The sequence below is a fragment of the Aquila chrysaetos genome, chromosome 23 (assembly GCF_900496995.4).
Source record: "Aquila chrysaetos chrysaetos chromosome 23, bAquChr1.4, whole genome shotgun sequence".
Classification (NCBI taxonomy): Eukaryota; Metazoa; Chordata; class Aves; order Accipitriformes; family Accipitridae; genus Aquila; species Aquila chrysaetos.
In genome coordinates, this window is record NC_044026.1 from 10028707 (window position 1) to 10046548 (window position 17842).

The window sequence follows — 17842 nt, forward strand, 5'->3', positions numbered from 1 at the left end:
CTCTATTAAGACAGAAATATGGATGCCCTCTTTTCATATCGAGCAGTAGGGAGGAGGACAGAAATTTGATTTATTTTAACTTGGACTGGTTTATATTGGTATTGCATATTTAGATTTTCTCTTGTCTTTTTGGAGTGAAAGAGAAATTTCACAGCTTAACCAAAGATGAAATGTTAATTCTTTTCTTCCTTCAATGTCACTTCATTTCCCTCTTTCCCTGGCCTTACGTAAACTTTCGTTGTAAAAATATTACTATTGACCTTTTGGACTCCTGTTTAAGACAAAAGAAATTGCAGGTCAGTGTCATAATGGTTTGAGACTATCTTATTTCCCAAAATCTCACTCAGTCCTGTGAGCTTGCAAACAGTCAGAAGCTACATTTAGAGAGGTAAGCCTTCACATTTGGGTAGCGTTTGAAAAGTGGCTTCACATTCACAGCCTCATTTCCAGAACCAGCGTTACCCCTGCTTGTCTCATGGCAGTGTGCTCAGCAAACCTGCAGCCAGCTATAGGTGAGCTTTTCCCTCATGGATAAATGTCAAATAGGGTGGCAAATAATCTCTATATAGCCATGTAACTGTCTTGTTGTTCTAAACTTTTAATCCATGGGCTTTCTGTCTCCTAAAATATTCATCTGAGTCATAAGAAAGACTCACACATCAGATTGTGAATCTCTGTGTCTGTGGCTGAGCTGAGAGAGTTTCACTTTGTGCTCCAGAAAACTTTGCCCAGTCTCTACCACGTGGAAGTACTTCATAGAACCAGAGGATGTCTGAGGTTGGAAGGGACATGGATCTGGAGATCATCTAGGCCCACCCCCTGCCCAAGCAGTGTCATCTACAGCAGATGGGATAGTTGTTCCCTAGTCTCTATCCCAGAAGGGGCAATCTTTGCTTGGTGCATTGATACATTGCAGGGCAGTAAGGACAGAAGGAAGTAAAAATGTAAAAGCCCAGTCGAAATTATGTAAATATGTAAAGTTTGAAGTTTAAGATATGGCACAAACCTTTGAAAGCAAGTATGATTAACCACCAGTGAAAAAACACTGAGAGAGGTAGCAATGTCTTCATCTTTTGAAGTCTTCACATGAAGGCTTGATGATACTTCTCTTTAGTTAAATACAAGCTATTCATCTCAGAACAGAGGTGAATGGATCAAGTGTAGTGCCTGTGTTATTCAGAAGTCAGACTAGGTCATCTAATGATGCCTAGTGGCTTTACCTATCTATAACTGACACTGAGCTCTTGCTGATTTGGAGCCATTAATACTGTCAATGCTCCAGAATTCCCCTAAGCTACAAAGAGCATCACCCACACCATCTTTTATTCTTCCTCGCCTTTATGGAGAAGAAAAAAAAAAACAGAGGAAAAAAAGATGTTCTTCACATCTCTGAAAGAAAAATACATTCTATGGGGCAAAGGAAATGGTAAGAACACCCATACACTGCTAAGTACTCCCTTGATTCACAGAAAAAATACCTGTTTCTATATCCACTGGAACCTTTGACATAAGGTGAAAGAGAGATTTTCAGCATTTTCATCATGCATGTATAGCATAAGATGTATTACAACAAGAAAGGGTAGTAATGAGATTATTAGGGGGAAATGAAAAAAAAAAAAAAACTATGGTCATTTTTTTCCCAAGATTTGTTCTAAATTCTCCTCTTATTTATGCTATAAAATACTGATTAATTCCAGCCAGCTGTCTTGCTTCTGATTTAAGGCACTGATATGAAAGCAAATGCAATATATATATATTAAATACGTAGCACATACACCTATACAAATGTGAGTTGCTAATGTTCATATTATATTTCCTAATACACCTCTAGAGCTTTAAAATTCTTATCTTCTGTTGTTTGTGAAAGATAAGACCTATCCTATCCTGGCATTCCATCAAATACATAAAAATTTTGCCAACAGCAATATGATTGACAGCCTGCTGTTTTCACATCCACAAAAAATACCAAGTTTTTATTTAGTGAAGAGAACAATTACAACAGTGGAAGTTATTGTGCTTCATCTCGCTGCAGTCGAGTTAGACCTGAAATATTTAGTAGAGTTTGCTAACTGCAGCTCTTGAATGAAGAGTGTTTATTGTCATTGTTTGAATGAGCGAGCAGTATTTGTATCAGATTTATCACTTAATGCTGCAATACATAAGTATATCCCCAGTCAAGTTCTTAATTCCAAAAATGGAAATGCTAATAAAGGTGCTTGAAAAGCAGCAATAGAAAGATACATCTTCTCCTGTTGCAAATAATTGTCAGTATTCACCAGAAATGCTCTGTTCCAAGTTCGTTTCTAGTGTAAATTCTGCTTATCTGGAACATGCACGAGAAGCATATTATTTGCTGAAATTCACCATCTAAGCACATAATACTGAAGTGGTACAAATTATTAATAAACAGCACGTGGTCAGATCCTGAAATTTCCACAACATAATCAACTTTAGTGATAACAGTCTAAGCTTATAGCAGTCTAATCTTTTGCCAGAGGCTGGAAGAACATAATCAAGCTTCCAGGAAGGCCTCTCTTGACATTTAAGAACAAATAATAGGTATACTACACAGTACAGTTTAAATTCTATGGGCAATTCATTTATTCCAACAAGGATTTGAACAGAGACCTCCTAAAAATGTGATGACAATGGCAGGAGCTTTCAGAGGTATTAATGAGTTAATTAATTAATTTTTTAAAATCGTGCATGCATGCTATGACTGTGAGTATGACTTAACAGAAAATCAAGGCCTTGATAAAACCAATGGTAATAACAGACTAGTTGTATTTTTACTATTCCTTATTATTTTTGTTGTCACTGTCGTTATTTACAATAGATTTTCCAGTGAGGACTGGGCATGAAAAAGCCAAATGTGAAAAGCTGTTCCCAGAACAGGATTTCCCTGTCTGAGGGCACAGAGCATCGAGGTTTCCAGAGGGAGCAGGCTCCTGCCCGCTGCTTGGCAGGCAGTGTGGTGGGGCTGGAGAACCAAGCAAGCCCCAGCTGGTGCCAACTGAAATTCATGCAATTCTTCTCAGTCCCATTGGTACGCAGCACTGAACCCAACGGAAAGGAAGTCTACTTTATTCCATGATTGCTACTGAAGCGTTCCCAGCTGTTGAAGTCCCCAGCTCAGTAACAATTGGGTGATTAAGCTGAGCACAAACTCCTGAAAAGAACAAGCCTTTCCTGCAGGTAAGTCTGACTTCAAAGCAGCAACAAATTCAGAGCATTCAAAAAAACTCCAAGAGTAATGCTTCCTCCCCGCCTCCCAGAATTTTTCACCTCACTTTGCTCTTGACCAAGCCACTGAAGTTGCCAGTCAAATGAAGCTTGAGGCAGTTTTACCTTCTAGCTCGTTAGTGATGGAAATGAATGTCTTCTTGGGAAGAATCATCAGTCTGAAATGTTGATTACAATATTTATCCTTTCACCAACTAAACAGATGCTGTAAGCTACATATAAATGTCCCTTCGTTGTTTAATATAAATCACTCATACAGGGATTTATAAAGAAGGTATCTGTTCTTTAGCTTCTAATTATCTTAGAAGATGCTAACCTACATGTGAGTGGGCAGAAGTGGTCCATTATGAATATCTGCAGCATAAGTGACCTGATCTTAAACGGGTAATGAAGGACTTCTGTGTTTCCCAAAGATGAACATGACATGAATATATGTTGTCTTTCACAGCTGGAAATACCATAGAAGGACACACTGGAGTTCTGATGCAGCTCAGTCTGAAGGATTTTTTCCTGTTCTGTTTAAGACGTTATACACAACCTTAAATAGTATTTTAGCACCTTCTGGGGCTAAGGAATCAGAGAGAAAAGCCACTTTCTATAATACAACATTCTTAACAGGGAAATGAGGGGAAAAAAACCCTATCAGCACAGGAGATCTCTTTTTTTCTAATTAAGAAATCTACCTAAATCAGGGCTTGCGGTCTGTCTCTCTCTTCCGTCTTAAAATTTCAGCTTCCTTTGCCTCTTTATAGCTTTTATCTTCTTCTGGTACAGCTTAAAGAAGCAGCACAAGATCCCTCTCCTTCCTCTAGTATGAATGCTCTGTGCCAAAAAAGTTTATTTGGCAGCCAACCACAGATCCAAAGAGGAAACATCCTCAGTAATGAAAGACAGGACAGTAAGTCCACTGGATTCACTTGCCCTGTGAAATGCCCAGGGGTGCACAATTCCCCTCGCTGACCTGCCTTCCCTGCAGTAGGGCTTCTTTATGCAGGTGCCAAAGGTATGGGATTCACAGCACTGTAGACCTTGTGCTAATAAACACATGCATTATCTAAAAAGACTAATTCAAAGCATGATGTCCCCCGCAGTTAATCATAGAAACTTTACAAGAAAAAAATGCAAACCGAGTGGCCTATTGCCATGACTGGCATGTTTTCAGGATGCTGCAGCACTCAAATGAATAGAATAATAAGATTTTGCTCTTTTGACGCTGTGTCGCTTGAAGCTAGTAGAAACATTTGAGTGATGTCACTCTGGTATGAGATCTACCTGCCACCCTCTCTTTTTGCCAACAGCAGAAATCTTGAATTTTTTTGTTTCCTCTTAGCAAGAGACAATTGAAATATTTCTAAAACTGTAATATTGTACAACTTCCCTTGCATATAGAGGAAGACTGCATGAAGTGCCGCAGATGGTTTGTGGATCTTAACATGGCCCAGAAGATCCTGAATAGCCCAATGGTATTTTCTTTAAATCTGTGTTATGCCTTCCCTTTCTATGTTCCTTGGCTAAATGATTAAGGTCAGCTGCTTTTCAGCCCCAAAGGCTCGAAGCAATGTTTTTTGCTATTGTGCAGTTAATGTGGGGGGGTTTTTTGATTCATTGACTTTGTTTTTTGGGTTTGGTTGCACTATTAACACTCCCCCTGCCACAGCAGACTAGACATGCTAAGTAAGTCTATGAACAAAATCTATTTCTTCTATCTAGGAGATAACAAAAAAGTGCAGACATCCTTTCTCTTAGTTTCTATCCAGAATAAATTTTTCCTAGCAGGTGTTGATTGCCAGAAATTTTAGCCCAGATTGAGAAATCTCAGTAAAGTCTTGCTTTCTGAAAGGTGATACTTGGCACTTTCTCAGGATAAGGACTGTCAGATTCTCCCTTTAAGCAATCTTGTATTTTGAAACTGAAATTAGTAGAACCATTGGGAAAAAATAGAATTCCTTGTTTTTGCTGAGATTTCTTCATTATTATTCCTCAGGCCCCCTGAAAAGGTAGTACAACCACAAGAGCTTTCCTTGGATGTTCACGCTATTGTATACCTGCAGTAACCTACAATGCCTTTCTCAGTTTTAACAAGCAGGTACAGCAAACACTACAGCAAGATTGAGCACCAGCCAGTTGGGCTTTTTGACCGGTCTTAGCACTGCAAATTTAATTTTCTGCAAAGGGAGCAAACAACCTCCTGGACAGTTCCTTAAAATACACGAGATCTCCAAGCAGTGAGGCAATCATCAGATGACAGACATAAGTGACCTAGAAAAGCATATGTCATTTTACCTTTCTAATTTTTAGTTAAATGACAATAATAATACTCTTCAGATTCAGGTGTATCTTAAGTTTGTTTTCTTTCCTAAGAGTATTTCTCCAGGAAGCCTCCCAGAAACATCTATCCTTCAAGGACGTGAAATAGAAAAAACAAAACTATCAAGGCAAAAATCAAAATCAGAGTCAACTTGAAAGTCACCAGTACTCAGCGTGACAGTCTGCAACATATCAGTCACACTTCAAGATTATTGTCTTAGCATAAAATAACTTATAGGGAGAAAACCAGCATTCACATGAGCTTTTGCTAAAGTTAAACTGATGTTCTGTGGGACTGATGGTTAGACAGACTGGTGCCTGTTGATTGTGCTATCACTTCAGTGCGTGAAACCAATTTGCTTGCAAGCAGTCCATATTTCATTAGCATTATAAGTGCTACAAGAAAATAATTAGCTTCTAATGCACTCTATAGCTAAATCACTGGAGCAGAAGTGATCAATAAAACAGTCAATAGCAAATCGTTTGGTCCCATTTTATTAATGCTGTGTGAATTCATGCACTTTCCAATCTGGGGTTTGTCTGCACATCATGAGAGATATTTCACGTCATGCTACAAGTTTCATCACAATGACACAGATCACGTATCTATGCAACATCATAGTTGACAAAAGCCATCAGCTGTCTAAATCAGTAGGTGTCTGGGAAATCAGTAATTTTTTACATATGTAAAATTTAATCACGGGGTGTTATGAGACTCTTTGCTAACAGATCTGGTCAGACAGAAGTCAGATGGGGGAAGGGAGCGAATTTAAAACCAGGTGCTAGAGGCCTTATCAGATATGACATAATAAATGGCATATCTCAGGATTACTATCAGGCATGAAGGCTCTGCAATCAGCATTCCTGCAGCATCCAGAATTACTGCCTTCACATTTCATATTCGTTGGCGCTGTGGAGGTCAGATGTGTTGGTGACCCTTTTTTCTATATGATTAATAGCTCCAGTGTTCATGATTTTCATCCAACAGAATCACATTGATTGGAATTGCAGCAAAAAAGATTGCACACAAAAGTCTGCACATAGCCTCTGACTATATGTATAAATTTGCATTTACATTATATTTGCATCTGGGGAGAGCCCACATACTATTTTTTTCACAGTGCAGCTGCAATATCTTCAGAGCCTGGATGCAGTGGTTGAACATCTGTCACTCAGTGCCAGACTGTTTTAGATCTTTTAAAATCATAAGGAACTGATTAGTAGATGAATTAAATACTGCTGTGTTTATTTGTGACTCTAGCACTTCCTCTTCTTCTTGTTGAGCCATCATTTCATATTAGGATTGAAACTCTAATTTTAGTTGCATTTACCAGCAAAGCAGTGACTTAGGAAGACAGATTTTAAAAGTCTAAATATGACTGGGTCAAAAGGGTGACAGAATAGTTAGGCAAAAGGAGCAGATGATAAACCACACGAGTGTATGATGAGTATTTCAAGAGCTAGAAGAGACTGTCAGGTAAGGACATAACAAGGTACCACTTCTTTGGTGATGAAAGGAGAGAACTAGTGAAAGGAAGATGAAATATAACAGATACCAACACAAAAAAGGCAATATGCTAAAGCAAGCAGGACATATGTTTAAAACAGCTACTGAATGGTTCTACCAAACTTAAAGGAAAAGACCAGAAGACCGTGTCTGTGAAAATAATTGTTTTATGGAAGTGAGTGTTAGGACGATTCAGGCAGTCACAACAGGGAGCTGCTGCAGCTTTTACTCTACCCTTGAGCATCAGAAGATTTAATCTAAATGACTATGAAAACCTAGGTCATAAAATCTCTTAGTCTTTGGTCTGGCTTTCCACCAAAAAAAACTTGAAAAAGTCATTCTTGACATGAGTGGAAACTAAACCAGATACGCCAGCAGAAGATGTACTCTTAGGAAACAAAAATATTAATATATAATCCCAAGGATTTTTGCTGTCCATTTTCTTCTCAGATAGAACTAGCCAGAAACAGATTTCTATTATATACTTTCCAGATTGGTCATTTTTGCAAACAGGAGCAACCAATGGGAGAAACATTAATTTCTTGTCTCTGATGACTAAAATTAATTGGGAGAATCTAATAAAAATGTAATATTGTATAGTAAATGTCTTTAAGCTTTGCTGTGTCTTTATCAAGGACTTTCTGAAGGTGATTGTTGTCTATGAGGGGGCTGCAGTTTCTCTTTTACCCATTAAAGGATCTTGATTTTTGTTAATTTCAAATGAAAATGTCACTCTTCATTCCAGTTTATGTCAGCTATTAGATAAGAAACAGCACCATGTTCTTAATTGCGAAACAGTCTGAGAAATACAAGGAGCTTTAACATATTAGACTTACTGGAAACAAATTCAGAGCTCAACAGAATGCTAATACACCAAATGCTGGTGCAACAGTATAATAGCTTGAAATTCCGAAATTATTTTAACATATTAATATGTCATTGTAGCTACTTATCTGCATCTTCATTTATTGGTATTATGCACACCCTCAAATCACTGTTACTGCTGAACATCGCATGGCATGATGCAGGCTGGGCATCGCTTCCTGAGACAGACAGTCCCTGGGGCTCCCTGGGTTCACTCCCCCGCCCTGCCTCCCCGGCGCCTTGCCCAGGAGGAGGGCATTGCCACGCTGGGGGAAGAGCTGAGCCCCTACTCCAGACCTACGTGCTGCTGCTTCACTCCCTCCTCTCATTCCTGCTTGTTTACTTTATAGAAACCAAACAGTGACTGACAAAAGACATCTTGGCCAAGAAGAAGATGAAGCATCTGGTGTCATGAGACTTTTGCAGTGAACCTTCCCACCCTGCAGGAATCTGTGACCCCGGGAGCATCAGAACGTGTGGTGGGGTCTTTGTATTTCAGACCGTGCTGTGGGACCTTCTCCCGTAACTTCATGTGGTAACTCTTTGAAGACTCGTAAGCTAGCAGCCTCAGCACCTTGCTGTAATCTTTGGTTTAACCATGTATTATCTGGAAAGTCACTTCCTCACCACTCTTTTGAATTTTCCTCCTGCTGGCTTACTTGTGGACTGTCTAGTTCTTACACTGGAATTGTTTCCCACATCCCTGCCCCATGCCAGCAAAGATTTTATAGACTTGTACCATACGTACCTTCTCAGTTGTCTCTTTTTCAGGCTGAACAGTCTGTATCTATTTAAGTTATTCCTTGCACAGAAGCTGTCCTATTGAGTTTCATCTGCTATTTTATCATCTATGCCATGTCATTAGGGGCTTCTGCAGTTCTTTATTATCTTTATACCTTACCTTTACCCTTATCTTTTTTATCCTGAATTACTTCCTTTGCTGATTACTTCCTTCAACTTGAATCCTGAGCATTTATTCCCCTTTCTCTTTATTGATATGGGGGCATGTCCCCTTGTTTTGTGGTACCTTCTTTAAGAGCTTTTGGTGAGGAATCTTGTCAAAATGCTTTTAGAAAACCGAATACATACAACAATCATATCTTCTTTGTCCATCTTCTTTGTTTCCAGCATAATGTAGTAATTATGTCAGATGGGACTTGCCTTTGGGACTTGCCTTTACAAAATCCGTGTTGATTCTTCCCAAGAAATTAGTATGTATCCATGTAATTCTCTTCCTCATATGGGCTTATTGCTTGGTATTTCATTGCATGTAACGTGGATTCCTTTCCAAAAGTGGTGCCACAGTAACCTTGTACTGTAATATGGAAGCAATTGTAAGCTTAAAGTTATGCATCGGTTCAAATGTTCCACATTTTGAGAGCTCTTGTGTGAATACCATCAAGACCTTGCAATTTATTAACATTAATTTTGTGATTTGTTCCCTAATCTCTTCTACTGACATTTTATTGAGTTAGAGCCTCCACTGTGTTTCCCAAAGACTCCTTGTATGGAAACCTTCCCAAGTTCCTCTGTAATCAAGGTAAATTAAAAAAATTCATGCAGCTTTTTTTGGTACTGCAGCTAGACCAGTGAAATAATGTGCTCACAGCATGGCTTCTGATTATTGTGGTCACTATTTTACAAGGAACACACAACAGCTGTTATAGGCATGTGATGCAGGAGCTCTACAAAGCCAGGTTTGCAGACCAGCAATAATTTATGTAAGTCTCCTGGCCACCTGATGCTTTTTAATATGGATCTCTGTACAGCACAGGTAGAATCTAAATACTTTGGTTTACATATTAGCCAACACCAGCTTCCTCTGCTGTATTATTTTCTTCTCTTGTCTTTGGCTGATATAAGGAGACATATACCAACTCAGGATATGTTCCTAACTTTTAAAACTGTTTCCCACTTCAGTGCAAAGGTGAGTGTTAATTTAGTTCTGTTATTAACTTCTGTAACTATTCTCTGGTGTAACAATATATATATACCTCTAAATAGCAGCCAGACAGTAACTGTCCAAATGATAGCCAATATCATGGTGGCTGCAAAATTCATTGGGGAACCACTGGTCTAGCAATCCATTACCAAGATTGGATTTTATAGCTTGCTTTCTGTTTTATCTCCACAGGAAACTCACTTAAAGACAATTTAAAGGCTAGATGCTTCCTTATACTTGTGTAGCTGAGAGCTAAATACCGTTGTAAGGGAACTAGGGCTTAAAATGACTGAGCAATATCAAATGAACATTTTCTACCTCTCTTTTTGCAGAAAACTATGTCCAAGTGTAACTATAAAGCTAATTGAAATCATGATGGAAGTTTCTAATAGCTATTAATGGCTTCATATTATAATATCTTTTCTTGTAGCAATAATACTTTCAAAACTACCCTGACCGGCAGTCCTTTCTTGTTGCTGTCATTGTTGTATTAATTGTGTTTTCTTTCTAACTTAGGGAGAAGGTTGCACTGTTTAGTTTTATTTATACTGCTAAATATTATGACTCAGTATGGCATGGAACATGACTCTTAGCAATGATACCATTTACAGGCAATGGTTATAATAACAAGACAAACAGTACTTACTGGTAATTGAGGTCCTTAATTAATAACATTTTAAATCCTAGGACAATCTGTTCATTAAACATTGCAGTAAAACTGCTCAAAATTCATGTCTTCTATTCACATTGTACCTGGAATCATTGCTGTGCTAACAGGTTTCATCAGTCTCTCAATTAAATCTGACAAATATAAACTGCTTTGCCATATAGTTAGAAAAAACACCTTTATTTTAGAGCCTGTGGTAATCCAGGCTTTTGAATCTACATCCTGGTTCAGCTGGTAGCTGCATCACTACTAAGCCTCTGTTCCAGCATGGCGGGAGAAAGAAATTACATGGCTGTTAGCATCTGGAAGACTTGCCTTCCAGGCATCAAATATCACTGAGAAGGATTTACAGCACCTCTTTACCACGTAAAGCAAGCCCAACAGCAGGAACATCTGGATGTGGTCCAGTTTGGCTGAAGAATAAGGAACAGCACCTCAGCAAGTGTCCACTGCTGGGAACTGCAGCTCCTCTGAAGATCCATAAATTCCAGTGATCTGGGGCTTCACTTTGGTGACAGATGATGGCCGGGAGAACATAATGGAGAGGTGACCTGAAGCAGCTCTAGTGCGGGTTTGTGTCAGGTCCTGGTGCACAGCTCTATCAGCTAAAAACTAGGAACTGTCACACAATACTTGGTAGCTGAAGAGCGTCTTCTGGGGAAGCTGAAGGCGTTGCAGTTGCCACTCTGCCCATCTGTGCTAGCACATGCTCCAGCTCACATGACAGGGAAGAGTCTGGTCTTTGGCAAAGCATTTCCACTTCTCTCAGTGTTGCAGAGGTATCTGTCCCATCTGTCTTCTGCTTCAGATCACTGTAATTTGAGAATAGCACCCTGGCACTGAGGACTGATAGCTGTGATTGGGTAAGTGCTAGAAATCAAGCCTGAAATGAAAGTCCAGCTAAATTAAGAAATGTTTACAGTCAGAAAGGTCTGCCTCACACCTCTAAGGCTGTTACTTTTTTCTCGTCATTTTCCACCAGAAATCTTTTCTAGGTAAGTACTTGCAGTTCACAGTTAAGATACAACTTAACCTTTCAGGTAAATGCTAAGTGATTTTCTTTGCTTTATAAGAACTGATGCTTTTTAAAAAGTCAGGAACAAACAATCAGATATGTTTAAATGAACACCTGGACAGTGCCAGATGTCATTCATCTAAGTTGGTATGGCAGGACTAAGTTTTTTCCTTTGTCTGTATTATTCACAAAGATGGGACACTCCGCATTTAGAGTACTCTCCTGTCGTGACAGCACTGCAGTATAAATTTTCCACCTGAACCCTGTCATTCTGTTCTCAGTTCAAGTAATTTCTGACAAGGACTGTGGGTCTTGGCAGTTTCAGCTGAAGTCTTGGTGAGGGAAAACATGACTGAAATACTACAGAAAGAAAAATCCACTTTAATTTTGAGCAGTGCATCAGGACCTGACACAAACCCACACTAGAGCTGCTTCGGTTTCTTTAAAATTCTTTTTCACTTAAAATACAAGCTCATACAAGAGTTTGAATATTGCTTATATTGCTTCCTATGGTCATCTTGATGTTGATGCTTTGGTAAACTTTTCATTCACAGTCACCTTGAGCCAGATCCAGTAAAAGACTTTGGTGCCTTAAAGCACCAAGTTTACATTTTCAGGTGCCTGAGCCTGAGCTGTATTGCAAAGCACCTACAGTTCCTAGTGGTGCACAGAGAGCACATTAGATTGGAGATCGTCCAAAATATTTTTGTGGCAAGCAGGGAAAAACCTACAGCTAAATGCTAAATCCTGTAATAGGTCAGAAATTTTTGCTCCACTCCAGAGCTTAGGTATGTGAATTGGGACTGCAAGGCACCCTTCTTGTGTCATTCAAAACCCAGAGCTGAAAACACACTCCTAAATGTTCCTGGGCAGAATGAGCAGGTGCTGTTTCCCCCTTCTCCACAGTAGCCCATCTCTTAAAGCAGAGAAGTTTGAAATCCACATCCCACAGAGCAGGTAATTCACTCACTTCCACTATCAAACTGGGAAGAAGAGAAGTTAAAGGAGATTTGATGAGGGACCCCAACTGACGCCACCTATTGGTAGCTGGCCATTATGCAATTAAAAATAACAGGATTCCCAGGATTAGGAATTCTGGGAATTCCCAGGAAAGCAAACAAAAAGGATCTGTGTCCAGTGGTTAGGGCACACAGTAATGGAAAGAGAGGGGAAAAGGTTGGTCTCTGCCTGCAGAGCTTGCTTACATTCCTGATCGTACTATTCATTCCATAATTAAAAATTATGTACCGTAAAGTCAGGGTTGCTAAACCCAATCTGGGCCAGCTGTGCTCTCAGAAATGATATGATAACTGTGAAAACATGAATTTGGGAGAGAGGAATCTTTGGACATACATCCCTGCTTCTGGCATATCATTTCACCTGTGTTAGCAGCACTTTATAGTATAAAACTGCAATTTCTCTGCAGGCATCAGTAGCCAGACCTCAGGGCTGTGGATTTCACAAAGCAGGAGCTAAGCATCTAAAGTTTAAACACTAACATCAAGTTAATTTGGATACCAAAAATTCTTCCCTTTGAGAAATTACAAAACATGTAGAAAAAAGAGATTAGGAGGTAAGAGAAAAGAATATAATCTATAACAGACTCTTTAGGATAAGTGAAATGTGGTCTTTATACAAATGTAGATTTATATAAACTTCAATGGGTTTAGTTTATTTAACATTTTAAAATTGTGCTGTGGTTCTAGAAGGGAGAAAATGTTGGGACCTTCAAGTGTAAGAAATGTGTTGTTAACCTTCAAGCAGCTAGCTAGCCCACCTTAATTCTCAATTACGAAGGAGCTGATTTGACAGCTGTCATTAAATCTATTCAGATTTATTCTGGGGTGTACACAGATGTTTGATAGGGGTAAAGGGAGGGAACGGTTTATTGGACTGCTCTCTGGAGGGGCTGCTCAAATGCTGTGCTGGCCCATCAGATGGTGAAGTGCTGTTTTGTCGCCAGTTCCAGAAGCTGAAGTGAAACTTCAAATTCACATCTTAGATTCCTTTCTGCAAGATTCACCTGATGTTTTTCCTTTGTTTGTGGACGAAAGTCAAAATCAGGAGATGTGAAAGAGACGGGTGGCTTCAAAAGGGACTTCTGTAATTAGCTACAGACTGCAGTGTAGTCACTATATTGACATCAGATCCTGTTTCAGGTACGTGACATCACTATTTTACTAAGGACAAAGGATGCATATTGCAAAGGTGGGATAAGGATGGACCATCCACCATAGACTAAGTTCCTGTGGGCCTTGATGTACCTTTGCAGGCACCAGCTATCACTTTGCAACCTTCCCTCCCAAAATCCCCAAGAGAAATGACGGCACTGATTCTTCAGCCTGAAATGGGGACAAAACCAATGTAAAGACACTTTTCAGTTCAGAAAATGAACATCAGAAATACGTCTAACTGCAATGGCAGTTCCTCATAGCAAGTAGGGCCAAAGAATACAAGAGCTGAAATGTTGAATATCTTTTTATATTAATCATTTAACTCTGTTTTTTGGGAGAATACAATTTGGAATCCTTGTAGCCACAGAGGAAAGTACCAGAGTACATTTCCATACTAAACTAGAATGCTTTCCCTTCCAATCACACATTGTGGTTTTCCTAGGGTTTTGTCAGTGGTGGATCAGTGAAAGAGCTACTGAAATATGTGCTCATCAAAATACCTCGTAACATTTATATTCCCTGGGATAGAAGAGAGAAAGAGCGGGCTGATTAGCATCGGTACTTGATGGTGAACTTCCAAGAAGAAAACATTAATTGGCTTCTGAGATTGTAATATAGATTTGTGCTCATTTGCTTTTTATGCTAAAATATTTGCCCAGTTAAAGATTTATGCCACATCTGTAGTCGATCGTGTTTTGGAACTAAATGAATGGTTACCTCACTGAATTTCTTGCTTTAGGATTTAGGAGTGATTATTTGCAGTGTTCATTTGATGGTTTTGACTAATCTGAGGATTTACTGCTAGTGGTGCTGATAAATTGTTACATGATTTTATTTTGACCATATTTTGATATTTGCACTGATTAAGTCCTAAGTGATTGGGAAGTATTTGTAGAAGGCTTAACTATTTTGTCCTCTTTAAATTGATTCCTGCTTATTTATTACTTTTAATAAAATTCATGAAAAGCACGTTCAGTCACTTTATCTTCAATACATGGTTTTAGATGAGGCACTGAGACTGAACCAATTACTTTCATATACCTTTGGCTGACTCTGGGTGATTTAATAGACGAACGGGAGGGAATTATCCAGTATCAATGAGTGAATGCATACTGGTTCTAAGTGCATGGTAACTGCGGACATGGCTTGGTAAAAGCAGAGATATCATTAATTTCAATTGTACTCAGACTGCCCTTTCCCAGTATGATTTCCTGTCTCAAAATGGCCAATAAAACAGAAGTTTCAGTGCACAAGGAAGTTTTTGACATATGATCTTAATTCAAATCAGATTAAAACCAACTTTTATAAAAATTTCCTATGAAGCAAAAATTCCCCAGAGCCAGCAACTGTTCTGTGAATATTACATTCTTGTCAGTTTGACTAAAAATAGCTGTAATATTGATATATGAGAGCAGTTGCAGGGGTTTTCAGTATTCTTGGGCCCACAGCAGATCTCTTGGTGGGATGTCAAGACGTTAACCCTGATGCTCTCAGGATCTATAGCTCTGCGATAGGCACAAACCTCTTCTGGCTCCAGAGGAACTGTGCTGAGTCCCAGATGCTTTGAATGAAGTATTTCAGGCTCACTGAGCTAGTGGTTCCAAGCAGAATTTTTTCTCTTCACAAAAAGTCTGAAACTCCTGAAGACAGTTATGAGTTGGTAAAATGTCCTGATTTGTCTTGCAATCAACTGAAACAGCACAGTTTGTAATAACTCTCAGTTGCATATCTCACCCCTGGGCTGACCTGATTACATTGCAGCCTAGCCTTCATTTTGAAAATTAAGTTTCAAAAGGTGCCCCAAATGCTTTCAAAGACCATTTTTTTTTCAGCTGATCCTTCAAATACACTGAAACAACCACTCCGAGAGTTGAAGTTACCCTTCTGGTCTCTTTTGGAGGATTAACTGGAAGAGGTTGAAGTTCACCAAGCCACATGGTCAATGGACTACATCCCCATTACAGCAGAGAATCTCCTGCAACAATAGAAAAGAGCTGCAGAGCCAGCTGGTCCCTCTGTTCCCAGCTGTCCTGGTACCTCAACAGAGAGGAAAACCCAAGCTACCAACTACTGCCTCCCATGTGAAGTGGCAGCACATACTGTACTGTAACGTACAACCTATCCAAGCTCTAAAGCAATGGAAACTACCACTTGCTTCTTACTGCAGCCTGCAGTTAACCTTCTGTATCTGCAGAACATGCAGAACAGGGGAACAGAGAAAACAGCACTCCAGTTTTTTGAAATGGAAAAATTTGCCTTTCAGAGCAATAACCTGCATCAGGAGGAGCAGAGACAGCAGCCAAACAGAAGTGGTGGCGGAGCAGGAAATTGCACCGTCCATTCAGAAGAGATCAGCACTGGTGCTCCTGTCAGCCAGCTTTTGTAGAAGAAAAAAAAAAAGGCTGAAGGTGGGATTCAGATTCAAATTCAGACCCCTAGATTGAGGTTTCAGCCATGTCAGCCTACAGGATATGTAGCAGGATCGGAGTTCAGCTGCTAAAACATAGAAACCTAGTGCCATATGACATGCCTTAGAGCATCTGAAATATCTGTGTGTGGATGATGGATGTGACAACGTTTGGAGACCCAGTGGGATTTCCCACAGTTCCTAAAAAGATGCTAGGTGACTATCTAGCAGTATGCAACTGATTTATATGCTGACTGTTCAAGCTCCTGTAACAGCCAACAGAGAGCTTGACTTATTTGCCCACATTTGGTGCCACGAGAGGTGCTCTGGGGTGAGCACCTGAGAAACCTGCAAGGCACGGGCAGGTATCACACAGGCCTGATGAGTGTCACACAAGTCCTGGAAGGGCATCTGGAGATCAGGCAGAATGCCTCAGAGCTGCCCAAATGGCACTGGACATCTAAAAGTGAGTAACTGATTTCAACTTGGATGTAAATCACACCACATTGAAGTACAGAGACCTGTTCACCTCACTAAAGTCACATTTGCTGAACTGAACCGCTCTCCATATGCATTACCTGTATCCTCACTGTCTGCAGAGATTAAAGATCCTGTTCACCAAGTGGATGTTGTAGGTTCATCTACTTTTTCATGTGTCTGGAGCTGGAATGTATTGTGACAATTTTTTTTTATTTTAAAAAATCTTGGCTTATGTATCAGATGCCAGCAGGGCTGTGGATTCCAGTTAACAAAAAATCCCTGGAGCTCCTACAGAAAGTACCTATAGTCCCAAATAGGGCTGTTTTATCCAAGCACACTCAATACCCTGTTTTACATATGAATCCTGGATACCCCGGCTGGATGACTGCTTCTAGGAAGGCTGGCACCTGAAGGTTAGATGCTGCAATGTGCTGCACTGCAGTGCTCAAGTTCCCATGGTGGATCTGAATGTCTATCTGTATTTAGGACCCTAAGCAGCTTTGTAATTTCTTCCCTGATGGATTTAAAGGAATAGACAAAGGATAAAACTGAGCTTCATTTTTTCCCCAAATTGTGTAAACCACAGACGCTTCGTATTTAATAAAAGGTACCACTTGATGTTGGCTTCCTGTGGTCCTTTTTATTAAGTGTTACTTTTCAATGCACCCTATGAGACAATAATAATAAGCTCTGCCACACTTGCTGCACAGAACCCATTAAAAACATCATCTGTCCTTGCCCTGTGAAAATGTGCCCCCTGAGAGGTGGCATGAACATTGATTTTCAGAAAATAAAGAAGAAAATTACCAGCCAAAGAAGCTTCATACTTTACCTTATGTAAAAAAAAAAAAAAAAAAGAGCAAGTCTAAATTTCAGAGGTCACATGCAGCATTGTGGTACTTTGGCTACTACGTTGCAAAGTTTGGTGATAACTAAAGTAACCTGACTGATACTTGTCAAACTGAAAATTCAAATGCCTATTTGAATGCTCTGATATCATAAAATTGGACCCAGAGTTGTCCTCCCTTATGTTTTGACCAGAAACTCAGAAACTCTTCAGAGAGTCATCTCAAAAAAATTTAGTCCAGAGCACATCAAATGCCACCTTTTAATGACTCTGAGCTGGCCTAGGAGAATGGTGAAAGTCTGTCTTTGTTTCTGTAAATGATCTGGCGAATAACACTGGGAAAATTGTCCTCCTCCTTGTGCTGTTCTGTCCACGGCTACAGTGAACAG

General features: G+C 39.6%; 1 long non-coding RNA gene across 1 annotated transcript; it reads left to right on the forward strand.

The window, feature by feature from the left end:
• Positions 1 to 1265: 1265 nt before the first annotated feature.
• Positions 1266 to 16192, forward strand: LOC115334698. Its single transcript, XR_003921223.1, has 2 exons — positions 1266 to 1426; positions 8003 to 16192. It is a non-coding gene; the product is annotated as an uncharacterized LOC115334698 (long non-coding RNA).
• The last annotated feature ends 1650 nt before the right edge of the window (positions 16193 to 17842 follow it).